We start from the raw sequence: 10263 nt of genomic DNA, 5'->3' as shown, positions 1-10263 counted from the left end.
TTCCCTTGCCTCAGGGGACATATCTAGAAAGATATTGTTACAGTCAGTGTCAGAGAAATTATTGCCTGTGCTTTCTTCTAGGACTTTTTTGATTCAGTTCTCATATTTAGGTCTTTAATCCATTCTGAATTTTATTTTTGTGTATAGTTTAAGAAAAGGGTCCAGTTTCATTCTTTTGGATGTAGCTGTCCAGTTTTCCCAACAGCAGTTTTTAAAGAGATTATCTTTTTTGCATTGTATATTCTTGCCTCCCTTGTTGTACATTAACTGACCATAAAATTGTGGGTTTATTTCTGTATTCTCTATTCTGTTCCACCCATCTATTGCCTACTCTTCTGTCAATACCATACTATTTTGTTTTATTACAGCTTTGTGATATATCTTGAAATCTGGGATTGTGATACCTCCAATTTTGTTCTTTTTCAAGATCGTTTTAGCTATTTGGGGCCTTTTGTGGTACCATGAATATTTTAAAATTATTAACTCTAGTTCTGTGAAAAATGCTATTCATATTTTGATATAGATTGCATTGAGTTTGCAGATTGCTGGTGTATGAGGCATTTTAAAGTATTTGTTCTTCCATCAATAAGCATGGGATATTTTTCCATTCATGTTGTCTTCAATTTTTTCATCAGTGTTTTAAAGTGTTCAGAGAGAGTATAGGTCTTTCACTTCCTTTTTCAAATTTATTCCTAGGTATTTTACTATTTTTCATGTAATTGTGAATGGGACTGTTTCTTAATTTTTCTTTCTGTTCCTTTATTATTCGTGTACAGAAATGCAGTGGATTTCTGTATATTGATTTTGTATTCTGTGACTTTCCTGAACTCATTTATCAGTTTTAGTTTATTTTTGGTGGAGTCTTGAGGGTTTTCTATATATAGTATCATGTCACCTGCAAATAATGAAAGTTTTACTTCTTCCTTACCCATTTGGATTTTGCTTATCTCTTCTTCTTTTCTGATTGCTGGGACTAGGACTTCCAGTACTATGCTGAATAAAAGAAGTGAGAGTGGACATCCTTGTCTTGTTCCCGATCTTGGGGAAAAGCTCTTAGTATCTTACCATTGAGTATATTTGTCATAGGTTTTTATATGATCTTTATTATGTTGAGTTATGTTCCTTCTAAAACTACTTTGTTAGCATTTTTATCATGAATGGATGTTGTACTTTGTCAAATGCTTTTATGCATTTATTAAAATGATCATGTGTTTTTCTTTTGTTGATGTGATGTATGATGTTAATTGATTTGTGAAAATGAATCATGTTTGCATCCTAGGAATAAATGCCACTTGGTCATGGTGAATGATTTTTTAATGTATTGTTGGATTTGGTTGGCTAATATTTTGTTGAGGATTTTTGCATCTATGTTCATCAGAGATACTGGCCTGTAGTTCTTTCTCTCTCTCTCTCTCTCTTTTTTTTTTTTTTTTTTGTAATGTTTCTATCTGGTTTTGGTATCAGGGTAATGGTGGCCTCATAGGATGAATTTGGAAGCTTTTCTTCTTCTGTTTTTTGAATTGGTTTGAGAATAGGCATTAACTCTTCTTTAATGCTTGCTAAAATTCACCTGTGAAGCCATCTGGTCCTGGCCTTCTGTTTGTTGGGAGTGTTTTGATTATTGATTTAATTTCATTGCTGGTAATAGGTCTGTTCAAGTTTTCTATTTCTTCCTGATTCAGTTCTGGGAGGTTATATGTTTCTAGGAATTTATCTATTTCTTCTACTTGTCCAATTTGTTTGCATACAATTTTTCATAATACTCTTACAATCCTTCATATTTCTGTGGTTTTGGTTGTCATTTCTCCTTTTCACTTCTGATCTCTTTTATTTGAGTCCCCCCACCCCCAACGCTCCCATCATGCTCTCTCTCTTTCTCTAATGAGTCTGGCTAAAGTTTCATCAATATGGTTGATATTTTTTAAAAAACCAGCTCCTGGTTTCATTGATGTGCTTTATTTTCCCCCTAAGTTTCTATTTCATTTATTTCTTCTCTAATCTTTATTATTTTTCTTCTGCTGGTTTTGGGTTTTGTTTGTCATTTTTTTTTTTTTTTTTAGCTTCTGTAGATGTGAGTTTAGGTTGTTTATTTGATATATTTCTTGCTTCCTGAGGTAGGCCTGGATTGCTATAAACTTCCCTTGTAGAACAGCTTTTGCTGGATTCCAAAGTCTTTTGCTGGATTCCAAAGTTTTGGGACTGTTGTGTTTTCATTTTCATTTGTCTCCATGTATTTTTTAATTTCTTCTTTGATTTCTTCCCTTAAAATGTTAAATCTTTGATTAAGTGTGCATACTGGAAAACATTCTTTAGTGTCAGGAGCATGAGCTCTAGAATCCAATTACCTAGTTGTAATCCTTGCTCATGATTTATTATCTACATGTCACTGGGTAAACCAGTTACACTTCTAAAGCCTGGATGTGCTCATCTATAAACTCAAGATGACAATGATAAAAGCACCTGGGTTTGTTATGCGAATTAAATGAGATTATACTGCAGAAATGTTAGAATGATACCACACAGAGTAATCCTTCAAATAATTTAGTTATGCTTATAGGAGACAATGAGACTTTTTATTCAAAAATAGCAACAATATCATGGGCATTTTCCCCAAGACCAAAGGCAGAGAAAGAGAACAGGTAGTAATGCCGATTGAGTAACAACAAATTGCCAAGTTCTTTGCCAGGCAGTTTATGGGTATCATCTCATTTCCTTGCAGCAGATTTGTGAGGTAAGGATCATTATTTCCATTTTATAGATGGAGAAACTGAAGCTTAGTAAAGTTAAGTAACTGAGAACAACATACCTGATATCTGTAGAGTCAAATATGTCAAATTTCAAAGTCATATAGTTTTTCCTCACCTAAACAATGTTTCCCTTCTGGGGAAGGAAAGAAAATATATTTTAAGCCACATCCCATTTAGGTCGGCTCCCATGTTATTTAATTGACAAATGTGAGTGTTTTTACCAACTGTCAGTGTTTGTATATGGTGCCCATATCCCACTCTGTCTCTCCTCCCTGAAATGGCTGGTTGTGGAATCCTAAGCTGCTGCTGGTTCCATGTCCTAACTCTCAGATAGGAAGTTTGCATCAGCTCCCAAAGTGGACAGGAGACTCCTGTTATTTTACGGATCCAGATCTTAGGCTTTAGATAGGCGGGAAGTAGGAGTCAGGACTGTGAATGTCTAATGATTCCTGTCCTGATGTCTAGTGGTTCACATCCCTATGATAGATACCAGGCTGTAAATTGTACTTCCTCAGCTTGATCCCCATCCTGGATCGGTATCCCTATGAGTAATTTCTCTCCTGAGTCTGACACTCTGGACTTTCTCCTACCATGAATTGATTTTTATCTCTTTAAAGAGAGGGAAAAATATATGCCCAGGCCTTGGCAGTGAGTGCTCACTCTACTACCCTTTGCTGCCCTCTACTGACCATACTGGAAATACATTTAACCTTTCAGGCCCTTGGCCCAAAGCAGACACTACCATGAGTGAAACCAGGCACAAAAAATTGGAGATGCACCAAAAAACTAAGTAAATAAGATATGATATTTTAATGTAATTTTTTAAAGATTTTATTTATTTGATATATAGAGAGAGATCACAAGTAGATAGAGAGGCAGGTAGAGAGAGAGGAGGAAGCAGGCTCCCTGCTGAGCAGAGAGCCCAATGCAGGGATAGATCCCAGGACCCTGAGATCATGACCTGAGCCGAAGGCAGAGGCTTAACCCACTGAGCCACCCAGGCGCCCCTAATGTAATATTTTTAAAAGTCAATTTTCAAAAAGTAAATGGTGAACAAAATACCTAAATGTACCCCAAAATAGTACTACTAGCTTATATGCACATAAACCCTGCCATCCATCTTTTCATTCAAGAAAGAGGTCTAATACCACAGTGGCAAATCTTACTACCAATACTGGTCAACCTTTCTCATCATTCATGTATATGGAGGGGGGCCTGTAAAATTAAGAGTAAGTGAAAAACAAAGATGAGAAGATCCAATTAGAACAGATATTATAACAGTTGAATCCTGAAAAAAAACAAGTAAGAGAACAGGAGAGAAAAAAAAACTGATTAAGAAAACAAAACCAACTAACATCTTCAGAGTCAAGAAGGCAAAGAACGGGTGGCTATGAAATAAGAATAAAGATAAAGAAAGATTTCTGAGAAATTAAAGGTAACATCGACCAAATTAAATTTAATAGAAAGTCTTGAAGATTGAATTTAAATAATCCCATTTGAACTTGACACTTGGAACATTCATCTTTCAGTTTTAATGACAAAAGATTACCCTTTCTTTCTCCATTAAGTTGAGCTATTTTGTCCTTCGGTAAGGAGTAATTTAATAATTGGAATAATGGAAATGCTATTTTAATCGGTAGAATCAACATATAAACAAAACTTGGAAGACAACAACTATAAAAGAGAATCTAATATTAACAGAATCAACATATAAACAAAACTTGGAAGACAATAACTATAAGAGAATCTAATATTAACATTAATAATATATAAAAAAAGGAAGTCTGAATATTAAGGCAGCAGAGAGATGTGAAAGATAATGTCACAGATTTTTTTCACCTATTTAGTTTTACAGCAAAAAATCAAAATATACTGTCCAAAATTGATGTTAAAAAATACAGACTTAAGCTACACTTTAAAATGATAATCATGAGAAAAAACAAAGCAATGTAACTGGAAAGTGTAGAAGTGGATGGATAAAAGAAATAAATTTCTCATCTTTCAGTAGATGCTATTTAAAACTGATAAAGCAAGAAATGGAAGTATTAACATAGGTTTCAGAGGTATTGTGATAACCACCAGCAAAACAGAAAATATTTAAAAATAGGGAGCTGGAAATGATAAGTCAGGGAACAAGTTCAGGCAGAGAATTTACTTTTCATTTGGTACCACTCTGTACTGCTTGATTTTTAAAAATGTGTGTATGTATTAATTTTACACCATAAAAGTTAAAAGAAAAAAAAAAAACTTTTTGCAGCTGCAGCTCTTGGCTTCACTTCCTATCCAGCTGCAGTCCCTCTCCTTACACGAGTCGTCAGATCCTACGGAGACAGGAAGGAGTGAAAGAACAGAAAATTTCTGCACTGAATTTAAGTTTGGAATCTTTTTTGTTTGTGCTTGTCTTCTATCTTTTCAATGGCGCAACTCTTTGGAATACTAACTTTTGACTACTTTAATCTGTGATCCCTAGAATCTTCTAAAAGTCTTGCTAAACTTTGTTAACCTTCTGTTACTTCTTGACAAAGAACAATCCTGACTCATTGGCTCTTACTGTGATCGTGGTATTTTATTTTCTTAGAAACTTGGTTCTGGACAACCACTTACGAGCCAGGTCCAACTCAACCTGCCCAGGTAGGAATGAAAAGTCTATGGAAGAGTGATGACAATTACTATTCTCAGAATAAATAAAATGTGGTATATGACGAAGTTAAACATTGTGCTAAGGGAGTAGGGTGACATTCATTACCCCATCCCTCATGCATTCACAGGGGAGAGTGTACTTTACTCCACTGTTCTGGAGAGAACACACTTGGAGGAGTTTGGGAGTAAATGCTTTCTCTAGACCACCATCTTGCACCCAAGTGCCAAAAGCATGAGACACGAGACACGAGACACGAGACACAAAAACATGAAGAAACCAGAATATCTAAATTTCGAAGAAGGCATTGATGTCTCAAGGGTCACTCTCTGAGAGAAAGTAGGCAATACATATGGGAGGGTCCCATACATGTCATCCAAACAAAACGGTAACAACAAAAACAAAGAAATACACACATGTATTAAAGATAGAAACCCAACTGTTGCTGGGCACCGTCTGTTCAGAGAATATGGACTTAGAGAAGCTGTGTACTCAACACTGGTGCCGCTGGCTGGCTTGTCATGGGATGAAACCCAACAGTTTCAGGTCCTCCGTTGTCTCCAACGTAGGGAGAGCTACGTTACCTGCCTTGCTCTTTGGCTGAGAACAGCAGTGTCAAATGACATTACCTATTCACTGAACTGGAGGACCAGTTTTGTTTGTGACAACTTCTATAGTGAAGATGCGGTTTCTTTTGTGACTGTTGACCCCTAGGAGACTAGAACTAATTAGAGTTGAACTAACTTTGAAGAGGCTGAAGAAGCTACACCCATTTCTGTGAAATCCCAGGACATGGCTGCAGCCTTAGGAACCCAGGCTCTGAGTAAAAGCCTCTGGCTGACACTGAACCAACTGTATACAACTGAGAATGAAGTCATTTGGACTTTCTATGGGTTTTTATTTGTGAAGGGATTTAGTCTGAGGGGAAGTTGAGTCATAAAAGAGTTTCATATTGTTCAAATTTGGGACATTTTAATGTGGATACAGTCTGTGTTCATTTCATAAAGTCTGGTGAGCCACTTTGGATAATGTGACTGGACATATTTTGTCCCAAGAAATAGAAGAGTGAACTTTCAGCTTAGGCTGCTGCATGGAGTTCTGTCTGACTCATAGTGCTTGACAGAGTCTTTTGTGGCAGAAAGCAAGATGCCCTCCAGCAGTTCCAGGACTCCATAGGGAGAAGCAGAGTTTAGAAGTGAGTGCAGCAGCACCGTGAGCATGCTCAGCTCCTTTGAGGGGGGCGGCTGCCCTGGTCCTGCCCCCCACCATGCTGGAACACGATGGGTTACAGCACTGTTCCGCAGCCTTCCATCATGTGTGCGCGGCCGTCACGCCTTGTCTACGTTTGCACCATCTATACAAACATTGAAATGTTTTTCTTTAAGTATTCAGTGTGGACTTCATAATCTTGTGCATGGTAATGTGTTAAAATGTGTTATACATTTTTCCAAATACAGATTAAAATACATGACTAAAATTATTAAAAAAAAAAAAAAATGCCTGTGAACATGCTACCTACAGCAACTCACGTGACACCAGTGGAACAAACAGTGTAATATACTAAAAAGTTCAAAAAGCTGGCAAATGTTGGGAGGGATGTACCTTATTCTCCAGGTTTCCTCTCTGATCCTGATGATAGAGGTGGTATTGGGAGAGATATTTTGGGCTCTCCCACCATCCCAAGCAACACAGAAAAGATCTTTCTAAGATTTACAGGAGCTTGGTAAAGTGCTTTCTTATTGTGTCGTTGGCATTCAGCACGCAGGGCGTCTTACTCCCATGTTGGAGTGGGCTTGAGTGAGGATGCCTATAGTTGCCTGGCCATTCCCCGGCTCATTTCCAGAGGTATAGTAGCAAACCCTGTTTCTGCTTGAGGCCTAAGCCTCACTCCACTCAGCTTGGCTAGGGAAATCCATGATTTGGATGAGAACATACATCTCAACTGCCTTCTGTCTCCTCTATTTCTCGAACTGGTTGAATTCCAACACAGCACATAGTTAGAAAAACAAGCAAAATACTGTGTATATAAACAATTAATGATCGCTTGTTATGGAAAAAGTATTTTTTAAAGGATTAACACAACTTGGTACTTAATATTGTTGAGTTCTCCTTCCCCAGCTTGGGGTTACAATCAAGGAGCAGTCCAGTCTTTTTGGCTGAGTCTGTGCACTGGAGCAGGGGCACCCTCCTTTGTTCCCTAATCTCTGAGAAGCGATGAGATATAATAGGAAGAATATTGGCCTTGTGGTCAGGCCTGGGGACAGATTCTGGATGTTTAAAGTTGGGCAAATTACCTAGCCTCCCTGAATCTCAGGTCTTACATGGGTAAAACTCTCATTTTAGGGTTGTTATGAGGATCAAAGAAAATGTGTGTCAGTAAGACTGCCATTCAGAAAGAAATTCAGATCCATGTCTAGGTATCCACTGGGCATGTCCATATCTAGATAGCTTTTAAGAGTTTGGGATCTTTCCCTTGCATGGAAGTGGAGCATGAGTGGTCATGCTTATATTCAGAAGCCTTTTTTAGCACAGATAAAATGCCAAAACAATAAAGATTTTGATCTGATGTGTTCCTTTGTGCAAACAAGCTGCATAGCAAAATGGTGCAGATAAATGCAGATGAAAATGGAATTTATACAAATAAATGAAATTATGTTTCTCTAGTATAAAAATAGATCAAATGGTAAGAGCACAAAAATAGGTGAAATGGTAACATAAACTGACTTGTGTAATCAGAGGGTCAACTCTTGACATTTTTCTCTCTAGGCCTTTTCTAATAGTTTTGTTGCTAAGACTACAGTGTTTTTGCCAGATTGGAACAGGACTGTCAACTCTAATGAAGATTAAGTAGCTTTCTCAACTAGATTTTTTTTTAATAAGCATCAGTTAATACTGCTGGCTTTCAAAGCCATGTTCATGAAGAATGGAAAGATCTTTAAAGATCTGTTCTTAGAAAATGTAGCTAATAAAATTTGAAATTTAGCAGCATTTCTATTCGACAGTTATTCCAATACAAATTTTTATCATGGTTACACTGAACAAAGTAACTTAAAATCTAATTTCATATATTTAATAAAAAAATAATTTATCTTAGCCAAAAATTAATTCCCTAAAGAGTGACTGAGGTTACTTAATGAACAATTCGTTTGACTGGTGGGAAAAGTGTTTCACAACTGCTCACAAATGCACTTTATTCTTTGAACAACACAGATAAGTTATAAGATTAAGTCCTGTCTTTTGATTCCTATCCTTCATTGGTGAAAGTCATCTGAGTGTTAAGTGTAAATACAAATGCACCCAAAGAAACATGGGAGTTTTGTAAAGCACGATAAATGAAAACCATTGGTTCTGGACACTCAATTGCTAAAAGGATGTAAAAGTAAGAGCCATTAAGAAACACGTGAAGAAACACTCATTTTGATGAGCCTGCTGAGAAGCCCGTGGATCTTCCTTGGTCATGGACAAGAGACCATCTAAACTCTAAAAACTGTGGTGCAATTTGCATGCCTGTTGATCCCGCAATTCTACTTGTGCACTAAACCATGAGCTTTAAATGAAATAATTCATGTTAAGTGCCTAGCCAATAGCAGAACCTGTTTTCCTCCTCTGATCTCTTTATATTTTTGTAGCCAGAAACCCCAATGTTAATTTCCAATAAGAAAAGCTGAATATTATCAACTCAAAAGTTCACCTTAATTTGAAAAATGCAGCATTAGTGACATCTGGTGGAAAATACGAGTTACAATGTAGCATTATTATAGCTATTCTGTTCCTTCCTTATAATATCATTTTCATCACATTTTCACATAATCTTCCTCCAAACTGTGGGAGGAGTACACTTCCCTTCCACACTGAAGTTTGGTTTAGCCACAAGACTTGCCCCCATCAGTGGAATGTGGGCAAAAATGTCAGTGTGAAAGTATGGAAGCTAAGTTTTAAGAGTCCTGGCTAGCCTTTTCCCCTACAATGGTAGAATGAGACATGTGACCTGCAGATTTGCTAAGGGTAAGACAAGAACCCCACATAACCCACACTTAACAGGAAAAAAAAAATGCTTATGGTTATTCTATGGTTGTTTCCTATGAAGCAAAACCCAACTAATACATGAGATCATTTATACCTCTGTGTAAAATTCCCATGAAGGCTTGACTTCTCTGTCCAATTGATGACACTGCAAGAAGAATCCTGAAGACCAAGTGTGGTTCAGTCCCTTCTATTTCTATTTCAGACCTTGACAGGCCCAATCGGAACATGTTTTCATTCCTCTACCTATGGTAAGCAAAACTGAGTCAGAGTCCAGGCCAGGCCTATCAGACGCTCTTGGAATCTTGGCTTCTCTGGTTTAACATGTTGTGGAAGTAAGTCATGCATGCTTTTTTTCCCTCCCAAATTTTTATTTAAATTCTAGTTAATTAACATATACTGTAATATTGGTGTCAGGAGAATTTAGTGATTCATCACTTACACATAACACCCAGTGCTCATCAGTCATTCACAATTCTTGAACCCGTTGGTTTAAATATCTCCCTAAGGTGAGCTTCAATGTATAGGAAAGAGGGTGAGACTAGTTGGAGCCATAGGCCAAAGCTTTTCCAACTGAGTTTTACCAATAAAGCTCATAGCTTGGCTCTTATTAAACTTCAATATATTTCCTGATTGATATAAAATGTATACAGGGGAAAAGTCAGTAGAAGTCAGTAATGTTAGAAATCACAAATTAAAAGTGATTAATATTAGAATCATTTAATTTGGTGAATAAAAACATAAATGACAGAAATTTGAGTATTATCAATGATATATTAAGAAAGTTTCTACCAAAAAAAAAAAAAAAAAGAAAAGAAAGTTTCTACCAGTATGCTTTTTGGGGGAAGAACCACG

The sequence above is a fragment of the Mustela lutreola genome, chromosome 1 (genome assembly GCF_030435805.1).
Source record: "Mustela lutreola isolate mMusLut2 chromosome 1, mMusLut2.pri, whole genome shotgun sequence".
NCBI classification, from domain to species: Eukaryota; Metazoa; Chordata; class Mammalia; order Carnivora; family Mustelidae; genus Mustela; species Mustela lutreola.
This window is presented reverse-complemented; position numbering follows the sequence as displayed.